The sequence below is a fragment of the Mercenaria mercenaria genome, chromosome 19 (assembly GCF_021730395.1).
Source record: "Mercenaria mercenaria strain notata chromosome 19, MADL_Memer_1, whole genome shotgun sequence".
NCBI classification, from domain to species: Eukaryota; Metazoa; Mollusca; class Bivalvia; order Venerida; family Veneridae; genus Mercenaria; species Mercenaria mercenaria.
The window spans coordinates 39,197,847-39,216,041 of NC_069379.1; the positions used below are offsets into that span (position 1 = coordinate 39,197,847).

The following is an 18,195-nucleotide window of genomic DNA, read 5'->3' on the forward strand; positions in this document are numbered from 1 at the left end:
GTCCCAGAGGAGTAAAGACCTGTATTCGTCAGTCATGAAAACATATGACAATCTTGTAATTATTTCTTTTAAACTTATCGGCTTCAAGTAAAGAGTAAATTGTTAATGTATGTACTTATACATGTCCTTTTACAACTATAATACTATAATAGACAATTAAACATCTGTACTTACTCTAGACCGCTTTAAATTCCAAAATTTTACAAGATGTGATGTCTGTGTGAATTTCAGTTATATCCCGCCAAATGCATTAAAGATGGCTGACAATACTCATGTTTCTCATGACCATTTTACAGCTGTAACTTTCAACAGTAAAATTTTTACAGCTGTAAATTGAGACCTTCATATTTTACACCAGAAAATTTCAACTGTATTTCTGATCATTTTTCCACTTACAGGTCTTTTACAGTTGTAATTTCAAAATACAGGTCTTTTACAGACGTTTTACAGCTGTGAAACAGGTCCTTTTTTCGTACAGGCAAACTTGCGCTTTCTAACATTAAATTGATGTCTCATAATGTAAACAGCTTCTTAGCAACTATCAGCTATCCACCGTGTAAAACAAGATGGCGGATGACCTTGTAATCAATAAAGGAAGTGTCTAGGAGTACGGATCCGTACCTCTAGAATCTGATTCTAGAGGTACGGATCCGTACCTCTAGACAATCCTGTTAGGGGTTTTCTAGGAGTACGGACCTCCTTTTTCTAGAGATATAGGGTTATATATATCTTAAATTTTGTTGAAAATGAAATAAAAAAATAAGACTTATAACCAGTGCTCACTTAAAACTTGGATCTAAATGCTTTACAGATCCCATACGAAAAAGAAATTTAATAAAAGGTCAATAAAAGGCAAACAAAGGGCTAGCAAAAGGTACTTCTATGTTTTGTTAAAACCTTTTATAAGCCTTTCATTTAACAAAATACTAACAAAAGACTATTAAGGATTTTGTGAGTAATACATTTTGTTTACCTTTTGTTTCAGATACTGCCTTTTATTAATGTTTCATTACACTTATAATTTGAAATTTACCTTTTATTAGCATTGTATTGGACTTATATTCTTAAATGTTGCCATTTGTTTGTATTTCATTCCACTTAGAATCAACACTTACATATTTTGTTTGTATTTCATTACACTTGCTTTCAAAAACAAGAAGTTTTGTTCATATTTCAATACATTTGTAGGTTTGGACGACTTGTTTCACAAAATCTAGCATAAACAAATTAGTTTCATATTTCATTGATATTGGCTAAATACTGCTGCTGCTGCTGTTTTGAATTTAGAGCTACATCTACCATTCACTATGTTCTTCATATACATAATTATACACTTCTGACGATTGCAAAGGTTTGTCAGTAAGTAAATGGCTACTGAGCACTTGCAAATGCATAATATTCTTTATCATACATAATCAGCTTTAAGAGAGACAATCTATAAACAGAGACCACTTGAAATAATAATTAAAACTTCTCCTGAAAAAACAATTCCAATGTTTTTCTCATTCCATAGAATTCCTTAGAATTTTTTAAGATAATGCAATTAAAGTTTTCCTAGTAAGATTTTTTTATTTAAATTGCAGCAAAGATTACATTGAAAATCTTAAGATTTGTTTAGATTATACTAGGTATCCAAATTAATTGAAATGAAACAAGGAATCTAACTAATTAAAATTTATGTCAGTGTTTTCATTTTGTATATTAAAAATATGTTAATTAGAATTCTATCATTTTATTTATAATTAATATAACAAGATATATCATTGAAAATAGGTCCTATTTATAAATTATATAAGCTATTTATTTTTTGGTTATTGGACACCTCAAACAACAGCACCAGATAATAGGCATTAAAAGTCATTTCATAAGTACAACAAATTGTAAATGATATGCTTTTGATATAATGTTACATCCTCATAAATGAATTAGTCTATTCTTTTGATGATTGGCAATGATTAATTATCCTGCTTTTACAGTCACTTGATATACTGCTGTTCAATGTATACACATGTGTTAACACACGTACAGAGATACAGCTTATCTGATCAAGATAAGGACCAATGAAAATACAGGCTTCTGAACCGTTTTACACCTGTACACCAAAAAATAATCCCCATCTTTCTGCTTGTTTTCTTTTCTCTGAGATCTTTGCAAATGCTGTGAGCAAAATAAATGGTCAAATTTTCCCATGAACTGTATACTTATATATTTTAAGAACACAGATATTCCCTTCAGTAACTATATATTGTACCAAAGAAAATGGCTCATGAATACAAAAATTTGAATGTAAACAGGAAGTTCATTGTTCATGTTGTTGGAGGCAAATGGAATAAAGCTAACTTGAAACTCTAAAATGCTTTTAGAGAGATATCAGGTAAGAGTTTCAAACTTTCTAATGTAAAATTTAAGTTTTACAGCTATATGTCACAGATCTTGAATAAATAGTCTGAAGCAGGAACTTTATTCATCTCAGTAGATTGAACTTTCGATCGCCTGGTTACAGGTAACTTTTTCAGGTATATGTGAATGATAGATAATTTGTAATGCTTCTAAGAAAACAGTTAAATATTCAATACTTAATTGTTGCAGCTCTCAATTATTTTTTTTTAAAAAGTACAAATATGTTAGTAAAATCACCCTGAACCTAGGACTTACAACAGCCTCTAAACATTTTCAGGTGAAAGAGTGTGCATATATCTAGTTACTAGAGGTATATGCCTATATGTATGAATTGATGTAGTTGGAGAAATCAGATCGCTTCAGTGCATGACTATGCTACAGGATGATACAAGATCACAGACAGAAATTCGATCAAGGATCAAACATAAATTACATAATACTTCAACTAAATTGTAAGTTAAATTTGCAAACAGTCTTATACTATACAATTACTATAAAAGGTTGATAAATTGTTTATTTTGTCGGGGTTAGCCTCACACTGAATTTAAAGGTTGATCATAATACACCAATATTTTGTCAGTTCTAAATTCTAAAATTTCTTTTTACGATTGTCTGATAAAACAAAAAACAACAAAAAACTTGCATTATTTTATGGTGAAGCAGATGAGGGATAGTACCCACAGGTGGTGCTCTCAATATTTTCATTTCGGTGTCCAATAAATAAATAAATAAATGGTTTTGATACATGTAGAATGTTTAAAACTGGCTTTAGAGTTGTCATTTCACATACTACTGTACTAAGTTAGGAATATTGTATTGCCTAAAATTATATTTTAATCGCAATTACTAATATAACTCATTTCTGTAATTATGTTATATCATTTTCAGAAATGCATGGCTGGAATGAAGTTCCTGACCCTGGTGGTGATTTTGGAAAAGCAAAGAGACATTCTGATGCCACCTTGTATTGAGCCTGCAATACTCCAAAATGATTTTGTTGTATTCATAATTTTCTATCAAATAATCTTTTAGTTTAATTTTCAAATTTAAGCTAAGTGAATTTTTATTATTCTTAACCACAAGTGTAAAAGTCGCTGGCAGATGTGTTATTCCCCTTTGAATTTTATTCTTTTTGTTTTTTATGAAACCCAGATCTGTCTCAACATTAGATTAAAATAATTTTGTAATGATACTATTTCTTCTTTTTTTGTTTTGTGTCAATATCAGCAATGTTTTCCAATGGTTTTTCATCAAACCTTTCTAAACTTTTGCAAAGAATTCTTCTAAAAAATTCCTTCAACTTCAATGCGATGATTTCCAATGTTCAAAGAGTTCCATGGACTTTCAACTGCATTTTCACAGGGCTGCTCCCATGGGTATGTGAGTTTAAATTTAAATTAATTTTCAGACTTTTTTTTTTCATGCCGTTTTTCCAAACTTTTCCATGGAACATGTACAGACGGGTGTTTTTGTGACATAAACACTTTCTAGTTTTAGTTTATGTTTGGGATCATGCAAGATATCTGGACAGTTTTTTTTAATTCAAAATCAAGAATTTATTTAATTCGGCAAAACAAACATTTTGGTTATCTTACAGTATTTGTTCATTGCTGTGAAATTGATAATTGCATGCATTTAAATAACTTTTTACATTATTCTTTTGATCATAAATATATGTATAAAAATGTATATATTGATTTGTCAATAGTGTTTGATTAATGTGTTCTTACGAAAACTTAAATAAAAGGCAATTGATGACATACCTTTTATTTATGTTTTGATAAAAGGTCTCTCTGCCTTTTATTCATATTTTGTTTCCTATATTTTATTTGCAATTTGTTTCTCATATGTAATGAATGTGAATGCCTTTTGTTAGTATTTTGTTACTACCTTTTATTCATGTTTTGTTTCTTTGAAACAAAATATTAATAAAAGGTCTCTCTGCCTTTTATTCATATTTTGTTTCCTATATTTTATTTGCAATTTGTTTCTCATGTAATGAATGTGAATGCCTTTTGTTAGTATTTTGTTACTACCTTTTATTCATCTTTTATTTGCCTTTTGTTATCTCATTTGCATATCATTTGCTAGGCTAATAAAAGGTCTTCAAAACATAACATTTTATTTGCCTTTTGTTTCAGCCTTTTGTTACCCATTTTTTTTCGTATGGGATACCAGCGTTCACCCGATTGTTTACCTTCTATTTCAAAACCAAAATAATCGAGGAACTCCAAATGAATAAAATGTTCCGTGCCGATTAGTTTGTTGTAAAATAAACTGTTGATAACATATAAGTGAGTGCATGTAACCCTTAAATGATTTCTATTTGAAATTCAGCAGAAAAAAACAAATCAAACATAATAATATGCACCTATTTATTTTGTTATTTAACAAGATATAATGATAATCGGCACGGAACTGATTGTTTAATAATCAATTAACCGACAATAAGTAAAGAAAACTGTTTGTGAAAACGTCCCTTGTATCTCGTAACGGCTACCAAATGTGTGGAAAACATAAATACTTGTATTTTTTCTGCCAGTTCGAATCCTCATGATTTATTTGGTGTTCCTCGGTTATTTACGTTTCGAAAGAAAATGTAACAAATCGGGTGAACGGTGTTGTCTGTAAACCATTTAGGTTTAAGTTTAAGGTGAATTATGATGAAGTCTTATTTGTTATTTCATTTTCAACAAAATTTGAAATGTAAATGACCCTTAATCTCTAGAAAATCGGAAGTCCGTACCCCTAGAAAACCCCTTACAGGCTTGTCTAGAGGTACGGATCCGTACCTCTAGAATCAGATTCTAGAGGTACGGATCCGTACCCCTAGACACTTCCATCAATAAATGCTCTAGATTAAAAGTCAAAATTACATTATTATACATCAAGATACGTGGATTTACATGGCAGAATTACTTTATGAAGGTTGCTACATCAAATGAAATTGGAATTTAACATCTGGAAATTAAAATGAAGGAATAAGGAATTGTTGACATGAGTCGTGAAAACTGGATCCCAGATAGCAGACATGCGTTGGCCCAACGTTGGGCCAACGGCAGACTCTTCGTTGGCCCAACGAAGATTTCCGACGTTGGCCCAACGCCATTTTGCTAATTGGCGCAACGTTGGCCCAACGGTTGGTACACCGTTGGCCCAACGACTGGTATCCTACACTCATTGTTGGCCCTCCATTGGGCCAACAACTGATATCCTACACTCGTCGTTGGCCCTTCATTGGGCCAACAGCATTTTTTCGTCTATCACGGTTGGTCCAACGTTGGGCCAACTCTGTTTCTTTGTTGGCCAAAGATGGATGCCAACGCTATCCCAACGATTACGAAATTGAAAAAAGACTAAAACTAGCATTGTTTAATACATGTTTTATTTTCAAATAGTTGTGATTTTGTTAACATTTAACAAAAAGAAATCTAACATTTATTTAAAGTTTGTTTGCAATTTTCCTGAAGAAATATAACAGAATATTTCATCACTACAACATGTAAAATATTGATTCCAGTCTTTTATAAATCTAAATATTTTTCTTATTTCAGTCACTAATTAAATCCTACTAAAGTGAATTACTGTCTGTATATTAACTCATTATATATCCAAGTTCTGTTTGTTTGTTTTCTTTTCTCACTGAAGTTGCAGCTTTTTATATTTTTTTTCCTCTGCACCACAGTGCTAGGCACTCCATTATTACTCCCTTGAACAGCACCCTGTAAAAACAAAAATCATAATGTTGATTAAACCATCTACGTCAAATTGATAACAATAACTAAAGAAATGCACATAAACATCTGGACATAAACTTGCGTAAAATGTATGAAATTAATTTGTGTCTGTATTTAACCGAGAAAAATATGTTAGAATTAACAAGAAAATGAGTTATTTTATTTACAGAATTTAATACTCAACACAAGTGCCATCCGCCAGCTTTAAATATATAAGTATTTAACATATGTTCAAGTCATATGGATATAACATGCATACAGGATATAAAAAGAAATTCTGTATAAGATTCCATAACTTTATCAAAAAATATTTAAAAAAAAAACAACTTCTACTTACAGTTTATAGCTGGAAGACCGGGTTTTTGTTAAATCTAGACCTATCACATGTATAATAGTTTCCTTTACTTCACATGTCTATAAAGGTAGAAATCTGGCCTAGAGAGTAAAATTAACCACATTTTCTGGGATTTCTTACATAACTCGGGTTAACGAGAGTTCATGTTCTGGAATATTCAACAGATTTATTGTAAACATTTTATGATTGTATAAAATTAGATATTTGTTACAGAGTTAGTAAGGGTTTTTTTCAATACCTTTTTCACAATTCTTTCAAGGTAGTAGATTTGAAATAGTTCAAAATATCATTACGGCTGCAGATAAGTTTTTAGTTTAATTAGCCCAAATTTAACTGATTACGAACTGGTGCAGAAAAGTGTTTAATAATTAATTAAATATTGCATGTTACAACTACACAACCTGTGTATACCTGTGGGGGTTTGTGATAAAACAGTGACCTGTAAAATATACAATTATTATATCATTACATCTAATGGACCAACGTTGGCCCAACGTTGGGCCAACGATGTTTTCTCTGTATAAGTCTTTCCCTGAAAATCAATATCGGGCCAATGCAGAGATATCTTTGACTGACATTTAAAGTTGGTTCAACGTTGGCCCAACAGCTGTACTTACAATACTTATTAATCATTGTTGGGCCAACAGTGGCCCAACAACGATTATCCTTTGACGGTTTTCCGTCGTTGGCCCAATGACTTCATGTTTACAGGGATACATTTACAAACTTTGAAAAGTTCTGTCATGGAAAACGGCTTCAAAAGTAAAGGATAGATCAAAATGCTGGTACAATACGTAATGTCTGGTTGTTGTCTTGTGAATATAACCTAAGACAACATCCAGCTTCATGCGTTGTCGCCAGTAAAAGCTGCAAAACGAACGTAGACAACCCAAGTGAAAGAATGAAGGATAGATAAAAGGTAAAATTTCTGGAGCATTTCAATATTTTATCATACTGATCTCATACATTTGTAATTCTTTATGTATCATTGTTTAGAAAAAATAGATTATTATCAGCATATGATATTTTTTTGCTAATTTAAGAGACAAATATGACTTTTCTTTCTTTTCTTGAAAATACATTGTTAAACCAAGATTCCTTTGTATTTCAAAAACGAAGTGCCTGTTACTTTAGCGCCAGAAGTTTTCAGCAAATTTGCGGCAAACAAATTTGCATATTTTTGCAGCAAATTTGCCGCAAACTAATTTGCATAAATAGTTTGCCAAAAGCTCGCCAGAACATTGCCAGAAGTTCGCCAGAAAGGTTTTGGCGAATTCGCCGCAAACTTTTACCTTACAGATTAGGTTTGCGGCAAATTTACTGCAAACTAATTTGCATGGTAAAAGTTTGCCAAAAGAAAGTTTGCGGCAAATTCACCAAAACGTTTGCGGCAAATTTGCCGCAACGTTCGCCGGAAGCCTGATATTTTGGTAAGGGTAGCTGTGAAACACAACCTATAAGTTACACACAAAAGGTTTTTGACAATCTAGAAAATGGCCAACAAACTGACGTCATCGAAATGTATTTCAGTAAAGCCTTTGACAAGGTTGACCACCACAAACTGATTCATAAGCTCGATACCCTGGGAGTCCATCCATTAGTATGGATCCCAGCAGATCATGTCATTTCTCAAAGACCGATCCCAAAGAGTAGTTGTGGATGGCTTCATCTAGAAGAACTTCCTATTCTGTCCGAGGTTTTTAAAGGATCAGTCATAGGCTCTGCATGTCTCTTCCTAGCCTACGTAAATGAGCTCACAGAGTCCATTAAAAACAAGTCACACCTTTTTCCAGATGACACTATAATAATTGTCTATCTAATGGTTAAATCCTCCACTGATTCCCAATCCCTAACAAAATGATCTCCATTCCCTCGAAGCCTGGGAAAAAGTCTGGTCAATGGAATTCGATCCGGATAAGTGTAAGGTACTGAGGATTACTCGAAAGATAAAACCTATCATCTTTTATTATACACTCCATAATATAGCACTAAAAATAACAGAGCTGCTAAATACATAGGCGTCAAACTAACTAAAGATCTCAGTTGGTCAAAACGTATTGATAACCTCACATCAAAAGCAAACAACATCACTTCGATTCATCAAGAGAAATGTCAAAACAAACAACAGAAAAGTAAAAGAAACCACTTACAACACATGTGTCCACCCACAGCTTGAATATTGATCTTCTATATGGTACCCTTGGCAAAGATCCATCACATACAAAATTGAACGAGTACATCGATCTGCAGCTCGATACAAGTATGTAACAACTATGGCCAAACAAGCAGCGTCACTCAAATGCTTTTAAAGATCTCATCTGGTAATGCTTTGAACAACGCCGTATCACAATACCATTTCAAATCCTTTTTCCAAGAACAATACGCTCCTGGGGGTGGACTACCATGTACACACAGTCTTGTTTCAGCTTGATTCTATTCAATGCGAGGCTGGCAACTGTAATTTTCTAATCTATATTTATGTTTTGGATCTTCTAAGTAACTGTAGCTCTTTTTTCCTGAGCTTGTTTTTACCAGTCTGTCCCTGACAAGCGCTTCCCAGTTATATAATCAGTATTGATTGTTGGGAAGCACACTGTAGATGTAGATTATAAGTTGTTTTTTGGTTGCGGGTTAACCCGCTACCAAAGTTAAGTGTATTTCTGACAATCATGTAGCATCTTTATTTGATTCCAAATCACATCCAAAGGATATGTTCAAGTGCTACACAAAGTAGTCCCATTCATGAACAATGCGGATGAATTATCAATGATCAAGCAGTTCTTATTCATCCTCTATCCATTCACACTGGCCATTTAGATTATATAAGACATGTCAATGATTAGGTATTCCAGCCCATGGTTACATCACTGACTTCCAGCTGTTCATGTAAGGTCAGGCAGGGTTTATCTTAGATATGAGGCGCATTAGTATTTGTTTCTTATACATGTATATATTTAGAGATTGACATTTAAAATATATGTCTGTGTTATACTGCTTAACAATCGTTATCGATTATAACTAGCAGGCGCTTTGTCAGGGATAGCTGTTAAAAATATTAAGAATACAGAGATTATGTACATCTCAAAGATAAAGTAAAATAACTATTTTACAGGTCAGGTTAAAAGTAAAAGCAGGAAGTTGCATTAGAACTGATAGAAGGGTGGTAGCTGCCCAACAAATACTTCTAAGTTGGGACTAGCTTGCAAAGACACGGGGAGACTGTTCCACAGACGTATGCTTCTGGGAAAAAAGGAGTTTGCATGATACTGTGTCTTTGAATACGGTATCAAGTAGTTCAAGTTTCTGGTAGGTCTAAGGTGACTGTGGTCAACAAAAACAAGGTGTTGTTGGATCTTGTATAACATAGTAACTGAGCTGATCTTACGGCGTTGTTCTAAGGTTTGCCAGTTTAGTTTATTTATCATTTTGGAGACACTACTGGTGTAATTGTAGTCGTTAAAGACATATCTTGCTGCAGATCTTTGAACTTGCTCAATTTTATGGGTTAGGTATTTTTGCCATGGATGCCATATGGTGGAACAGTACTCTAACTGGGGTCTAACATAGGTTTTATATGCAACCTCTTTGACTCTTTTATTTGGAGTTTTGACATTACGTTTGAGGAATCTTAGGGAATTTTTTGATTTTGATGTTACATTATTGATATGATTGATCCATGATAGGTCTTTACTAATGGTTACGCCTAAATATTTGGCAGAATCAGCCGATTTTAACTCGATGTCATGCAGCTTATATGGGAATATTACAGGGTTTCTTTTGCGACTGATTCTTAGGACTTCGCACTTATCTGGATTGAATTCCATGGACCAATCAGACTCCCAGATTTCGAGACTGAAAAGGTATTGCTGTAGGGCTTGGGCATCACTGTTTGATTTGACCGTAACATAGACTATTGTTCATCTGCAAACAGCCTCACCTTGCCTTTAACACTTTCAGGCAGATCATTTATGTACGAGAGGAAGAGGCAAGGTCCGAGGACCGAGCCTTGTGGGACCCCAGAGAGGACGGGGAGATTGTCTGAATTGTGACCTTCGACGACAACCTGCTGAGTGCGACCCTGAAGGAAGGACATGACCCAAAAAGTGACCTGTGGATTGACACCTAGTCTTTGTAACTTGTTGACTAGTTTGTGATGATCTACCTTATCGAAAGCTTTGCTGAAGTCCATGACTATGATATCTGTTTGTTGACCTTGTTCTAAGCTGTCACTGACTTCTTGGGAAAAACTTATTAGCTGGGTTTCACAGCTGTGTCTTGACCTGAAACCATGTTGGTAGGGACTGAGAATGTTACACTGATCATAGAAGGACATGATGTTGGAAACAAGAATGTGTTCCATTAACTTAGAGGCAATACATGTGAGGGATATGGCGCGGTAATTAGAGGGTTTACACTTAGGGCCTTTTTTATATGCAGGGGCAATGACTGCATGCTTCCAGTCATTGGGGACAATACCAGTATTGAGGGAGATTCGGAATATGTAGGTAAGGACAGGGGCTATTTCTAAGTACAGTTCCTTCAATAACCTAGGTGGCAGTTCATCTGGGCCAGAGGCTTTACTTGGATCCAGACTTTTAAGGAGCTTTTCTACACCTTCCTGAGATATGTTGACCTTGGGCATGACTGGTTTATTTACAGGGGTTAGCAGTTGTTTGCATGACTGGGCGAGGCTTAGGGGCTGAGGCCGTGAGAAAACTGACTCAAATTGCCGATTGAGTATATTTGCTTTTGCTGTCGGATCGACAAATGTTTGACCTTCACTTTTGAGAGGAGCAACACCACTATTTTCTGTCCTATTCGATTTGACAAATGAGTAGAACTTTTTGTTTTGACCTGGTTTGGAGTCGGCAGTGAAGATTATAGTGTCTAAATACTGCCAGTAGCTAGTCCTAATATCTTTTTGAATTTTACCCTTTAAGCATTTATATTCTTTGACCAGTTTTGCAGAGTGGGAGTGGAAATTTGACCTTTGTATTTTGGAAAACAGACGGTCCCGTTTCCTTATTTGCCTAATGATGGCAGGAGTAACCCATGGGAGATCACGACGGACTTTAGTACATCTAGTTGGGATGTGGATAGAGCTAAGGCGGTTTAGCTCATCCTTAAATGATGACCAAGCAGTGTTTGGATCAGTGTGATTTGCTGCAAGAAACTGCTTTGAAAACATTTCAAAGTCTTGTTTGAGGCCATTCCAGTTTGCTTTCTTGTAGCATTTCATTTTTCTGACCTCTTGTATAGGGCGGCCTCTATTAACCTTTATCTCATGAAAGACAATGTCGTGATCTGAAGAACCTAAAGGGGGTAAAGTAGTGGTGTTATGGACTTGAGAGGGCATGTTTGTGAGGAAAAGATCCAAGATATTATTTCCTCTAGTAGGGATTGTGACCATTTGCTGGAAGTTGAAATTAACTACATTTTCAAGAAAGGAGGTATACAAGTTACGGTACCTACAGTTTTCAGAGATGGATTCTGATGTCCAGTCAACACCAGGCATGTTAAAATCACCAAGGACCCAGATAGATGTTTCATCATCTTCCTTAGGTTTGTAATAGGAAGAGATGTATATATCTTTAATACCTTTGAGGGAAAGTTTGGCCTAGACAGAATTGCATTTTGACCTGAGTTGAGACTGTTCTGAGCTGACAAGGGAGCGAGAGATGGCTAAGAGGGTACCACCTCCTTGGCCCTCTGTCCTGTCATCTCTAAATATTTGAAAATTAAAATGGTCTGGAAGAATTTCTGAATTTCGTATTTCTGGTTTGAGCCAAGTTTCGGTCATACATATAATATCCGGCTTAACCTGGGAAATAACCTGATGTAGATCAGGGATTTTGTTTTTGATGGAACGGCAGTTAACATTTATAATAGAGAGACGCTCTGCAGGCTTTAATTTAGGAGGTCTGGGAGTCTTGACCTTTTGCTTAGTATTTGAGGTAGATGTGGCAATTGGTCTAGATGAATCTTACCTGATCGGGTATTTGACTATTCACGTTCATATCTGCCCAGGGTGTCATCTCTAGTTAGATATTCTAGGGGTAAATAGATGGTGCTTTCACAAAGTGAATTTAAGGAGGTTGAAAGTGACGACGAATAATTAATGTTGCCTACCTACCTAAAATTAAAATAAATCTAGCAAAACCCGCAACCACCAGACATCTCAAGGCTTTGATTATTTTCGTACTAGATGATGACACCAATAATAGGAATTATTCGTTATAAACTATAGTCTACCTTTTTTATCAAGCCTCTCATCGACCTAGATCTCAGTTGCATACCTTCTGCCTTTTTCCATGTATCAAAACAACAACGTTCTGTTTTGTAACTTTCTGTTTATTTTGCATTATTCTAGCGATATTTTTGTGTGAAGGTGACTTTTATCAGAAATTTATTGCATAAGTTAAACGCATATTACTGAAAATTTCCTTTGCATAACTGAACACTGTCTAAAATTCACTGACAGATCTGTCAACGAGGAGTAACTTTTCCACACAGCGTCCATAAATAAAGCCAAGGTCATAAATGAGTTTTAACCTCGTTATATTTCATACCAGTTTGCAAAATCTACAGCATTTAATATAGTAAGTGGGAAAAATACTTAATATCTTAGAGTCAGTGTACCCGGTTTCGCACACATTTCCAAAGAATACCTTCCTATCAAGCTAAAAATGATTAAATTTGAATTTACCTCTATATGTTTTAATAAACACACTTATTTCGGTTTGAAACACGCTAGTTTAACTTCCCACTACAATGACGTCATACCTCTTAGTGTACTTGATTCGGATAACATATTTTGACCAGTTGTTACATTTAAGTGTACCTGGTTCCGCACACCCTGCTATTTATAGAACCCAGTGATAACAATGCAGTTAGTCAACAGAAAAATATTAATTAACTTTTTAACCATTTATATAATTCATTTTAAACATATATTTTCCAATAAAACATCTGAAAGTGAAATTTAAAAGCAGTTATGAAAGTGAAAGCTAGGTACCAAACCCCGTTTTTACTTTTAAAAGCAGAAAAGGTTAAAACAACTGAATACATGAAACAAAAATAAAACAATATAGGAGTGATCATGTTTGTAAACAAATCCATTGTATTTTCTATTTTTAGAACTGATAAGACAAAGACCAGGTGGGCCGACGCCGAGCGTCCATGTTTTTTGTAAACAGTGATGTTTTTCTAACGGCTTAAACTTTCTTAAAACACAAATAATATCAATAATTTTTTGATCAATGGAAAGTGTATAAAACAAGCAATTTATTGATTACTTTTGATTATAAATTCGAAATTAAATGGATTAATTATGAACGCTTAACTTACAGTGTTTTTTCAAAATGTTTGGAGGATCGCTACGCCGCTATTAAAATCTTATGTCATTTAAAACGGATATTCATTTTAAAAAGATATTTAAATGGGAAAATATGAAAATCCTAAGCATTCCAAAACTTTTTTAATTTTTAAAATCCATAAATAAGCGAAAAAGTTATTAAAAATTAAAAAATTCAGATCCCATACACAAACGGTGTAAAAACATTTGTTTTACCCACCACCAGATAAACAGGTATTTATGCGTGACGTCATGGCGATCTCTCCTATAAGCTGTTGAATCACAAAAGACCCCCACAAGTCTAATTATTCGATTAAGTTCTCTGTTTTGATAAAAACGTAATGCAAACAATCAAGCTGAAGGCATTTTGCAGGTTGGGAGAACTTGAATAACTTGAAATATTTTTTCGTTTAGGTAAAGTAGTAGGTAAATACTTACCTGTATGATGGAATAGTGATTTTTCAATTTATTTTGCACCTTGTTGTTTTTTTGCATAGTCATAATATTCATGAAACTTAATATTTTTCAACTGACCTACTGGTCTCCATTGATATTGTTATTGTTTTCGTCTGCACTTACCAGAACGAGGCTCCAGTGGGGAAGGACCCCTTGTGTAAAATTATGTAGGGAATAACTCAGTTTTGTGAAATAATAACAAAGAATTGTTGAATTTTCTGCTTTATTCTCTCAAAGTACATGAATTTACTGGGTGTGCGAACCTGCGTACAGTGCGAAACCGGGTACACTGACTCTACAGATACCTATGTTTTATGTGGGTGTCAGACTATTCCCCCCCCTCCCCCCCAAGATGATTCCCCCTCGATCAAATACGAAGCGGCAAACATGAATTAAAAAAGCGATGAAATATCAATACAATTTTACAAGTTGAAACGTCCTTGGAATTCACCATGAAATTTATTAAGGATGTTACATGTGTTGGTTTGCTTTCATTCCAAAAAGCATGGAGTAATAGTGTTTTCTCTGGATAAAAAGTACTATATCCTTACAATACAGGTTTTGAAAAAATTCTTAAAACAAGAAGTAGATTGGCATTATCTAATTTTGGTTTATCACAATTTCCAACAAGTGCTTCATCAAAAGTATCACACAAAGTTAGTAATACTGATAATTGTCATTATACATGGACGAATTGTTATATTGTTTGTACAGTCAGGGGTGTAACTGTTTCAAGTTATCGCAGTTTATAACCCATTTGAGTTATTGCTTATATTTTCATAACTTGTTTCAGTTATCATAAAATATTACAAAGCCCTCCTGTGCCAGTTCCTCATTTTGAATGTGACTAATGCAATTATTTCCTGAATCCTTGAACTCTTATCTTTCCAGCTATGCAGTTAAAGTTTTACGCAAAAGGTTTAAAGCTATAAAACTCTTAGCATCCCATTATGCTTATCAGGTCATGATCAGACTAAAAGAGAATTTGATTAACCACAGATTGCTACTTATTTCACTGTATAGGTCACTTTGTGAGAACAGCAAACTTTTTTTGAATAACTTACCTAAGTTAGCTTATATTTTATAACTAATACAGGTTATAAAATGCTTGAAAAAGTAACTGAAATATGTTACATAACTTAAAACAGTTACACCCCTGACTGTTATAGATATCATAATCCTAACACATAGAACATAATTAAAATGTAACAACAACAATATCATTATTGATTGATCAATGTCAGCTTTGATCATTGTTTTACAGCTGGTAATTCAATCAAGAGGTTTGAAAGATTGACTGGTTACCGTTTTGATTAAATTTGTTTATTGCAATAATGGCAATACGCAATTCTGGTAATCAACACCTTTCAATCATATTGAGAAATCAAAGGAACAATGATTTGTTTGTAAGTATCCCTTAATTATCATACATTTTAGGTTTTGATTTTTTTACTGGAATAAAATATCCAAAAAAAAAAAAAAAAAAGGTTTGAGATTTATTTTATACAAGTACTATAAGTACTATTTCCTGTTTCATGTGTAAATAATCCTTCTATAAGATGGAAGTATTTATTATATTCTACATTATATATAAAATCAACTAAAGCGGACGCAGTGGTCCTGTGGGTTATAATTGTCCATAAGTATTGAGCTGACACTCATTAATCTTTGCCAATATTTTCTGGCGTTCTCAGATTTTATGCGATATTTGTGTCTTTTTGAGTCTTTTGGCTGAATTTGGCTGAAGCTTTCAAAAATAATGTAAAATGAAGTATAATTTAATTTCATTGTCAGTATCAGTTTTTTTTTTAAATATCAAAAACATCACAAAAGATGTAGGGATATTCTTGGATTTCTAATTTCAAATACTGATTTACGAAAAAAGTTTACTTGCATGAGATTAAGACTTTAGTTCACATCAGCTGGAAATTGAGATGGGTAGATATAATAACATAGAAAGAAGTAACAGACTATGTAAGATATGTAACCAAGGGATTTTGTCCTACACTCAGTATACAGATTTTAGAAAGAAGAACCTCGGTAATAGTAATACACAATGGCCCACTGACTATTCAGAAAACTAATTATTCAATGTCTTCAAAAAATGCTAAGCTGCGTCTTAAGATAGCTAAGTTTATTAAAGAAGCCACACAACATAGACTTAAAAATGATACCACATAATTTCACGAAAATTATTATATATGTTTTGTTTGGATATACCTTAAAGCCCAAAAGCTTCAGGGGGCAAAGCCCCCTGTGAACCCTACCAAAGCCCTGTCATGGACACAGAATGGGCATGCGAGCCTCTTCGATCCGTGGCGTGAAAATTTGGCTCAAACTTTTTTCAGGCACAGCGCTAGCCCTGCACACTTTTGTAATTTATATGTTTGTTTATTGTATGCATACACTTTTATTTTTTTGCACTATATATTTATACCCATATTGTTTCTTATATTTGTTAATGGCCAAAGGAATGTATTATGCCAAATAAATCTTGAACCTTGCTAATTTCAGTTATGCCTAAAAGGTAAAGGACATCCAAGTTATCCAATAATAAGCTTATAATTAGATAATATGTAGCCCTTTGATTAAAACATCAATCATCATCAAAGATGATTTATCCCTTTACCCCATAGATACTCTTTTTTAACACATGTTAAGAATATTTTCACAATGTCTAACTAAAAAATCTAGATTAACAGAATAAAGGATATAAATATAATTATCCAATGAACTGTTAGTAACCAGGTCAAAGAGTAATACATTTTTCATCATGTAGAATAATAAAAAGCTCACCTTAGAACAAAAATAGTAAGAAAAAGCTATTTTTACATCAATATAAAGAAAAAATAATATAAATAAAATAAGGTGACAATTCCCCCCCAGTTTGGGGGGGGAATCGTCAGAGGGGGAATAGTCTTGGGGGGAACTGTCTGGAATTCGTTTTATGTTACTGATGAAAAGAAAGATGAAAAATGTTTCAAAATTTTGCATGATTTCAACATGTAAGTCATAGGGTACTGTAAATCGGGAAATTGTAGTGATTATTTTCATTCTGTTTTCATTTCATGCCTTATATGAAATAAGGCACTGCCTCAATCAGAAATCGATCCAACTTAAACTCGTCCCATAACATTTGAAAAGAACTACAGGTCTAATGATGGCACGGATTGAAGGCACACAATGTTCAAGCCAATAGTAAATATCTCATTCAGTATATCGCATGTTACTGTAGAGGGATCTATCCTGATTTTCTGCGCTTCGGGCAGGGTAGATTCCCTATCAATTTAATGGTAGATTTTGGAATAAAAACAACACTGTCCATATTTGTATTGATGTCCAAGACCAGGGTTTTTTCTAGCTGATTTGGGAACATAGCCTATACCCTCAAAATTGGGAATTTTGACATGTATTGGGAAATATTTAGGCCCATAGCATATAGTAAGGATGTGTTTAAGCACTTTCTCATACACTTGTTTCACATTGTACACACGTCCATTACAAAATTGTCCATAATTTGGTCAATGTTTGTGCAATTTTGATGAATTTTTTTTTCAGAATGTAGATTGGGAATTTTTGCAGTAATTTTGGGAAAAATACATAGTTTTTGGCATTGGGAATATAGCCGAATAACGGCTATAAAAACCGCCGGAAAAAAAACCTGAAGACGTTGCGCTTCAGACAAGTTATAAATCATTAAAATTTAATGTGGACGCTTATTAGGCACAAGGAAAAAGCGTATTCTTCCAAAAAATCCAATGTCGGACGGTCTGTGCACGTGCCAGAAGTACACATTTTTTAAATCGGTAGTATATATCTCATTCAGTATATCGGTCACACATTAAACCGGAATCCACCTAAAAACCGGAATACTTTCTGGTGATTTCCTTTGG

The 18,195-nt window shown here is 33.8% G+C and overlaps 1 protein-coding gene and 1 long non-coding RNA gene across 12 annotated transcripts in view; both read left to right on the forward strand.

The window, feature by feature from the left end:
* Nucleotides 1–1,590: 1,590 nt before the first annotated feature.
* Nucleotides 1,591–4,554, forward strand: LOC123551092 (uncharacterized). Its single transcript, XR_006686342.2, has 3 exons — nt 1,591–2,374; nt 2,678–2,852; nt 3,289–4,554. It is a non-coding gene; the product is annotated as an uncharacterized LOC123551092 (long non-coding RNA).
* An 8,212-nt stretch (nt 4,555–12,766) lies between these two features.
* Nucleotides 12,767–18,195, forward strand: part of LOC123542168 (mitochondrial coenzyme A transporter SLC25A42-like) — a 28,859-nt gene continuing 23,430 nt past the window's right edge. For 2 of the 11 annotated variants that reach the window (XM_053531734.1, XM_053531733.1), the window contains exons 1-2: nt 12,816–12,880; nt 17,390–17,500. The gene's annotated coding sequence lies outside the window, so the exon portion shown is untranslated. Of the gene's footprint in view, nt 13,092–17,389; nt 17,501–18,195 lie in introns of all 11 variants that reach the window. The other 9 variants (XM_053531728.1, XM_053531726.1, XM_053531735.1 and 6 more) reach the window with 6 other exon arrangements.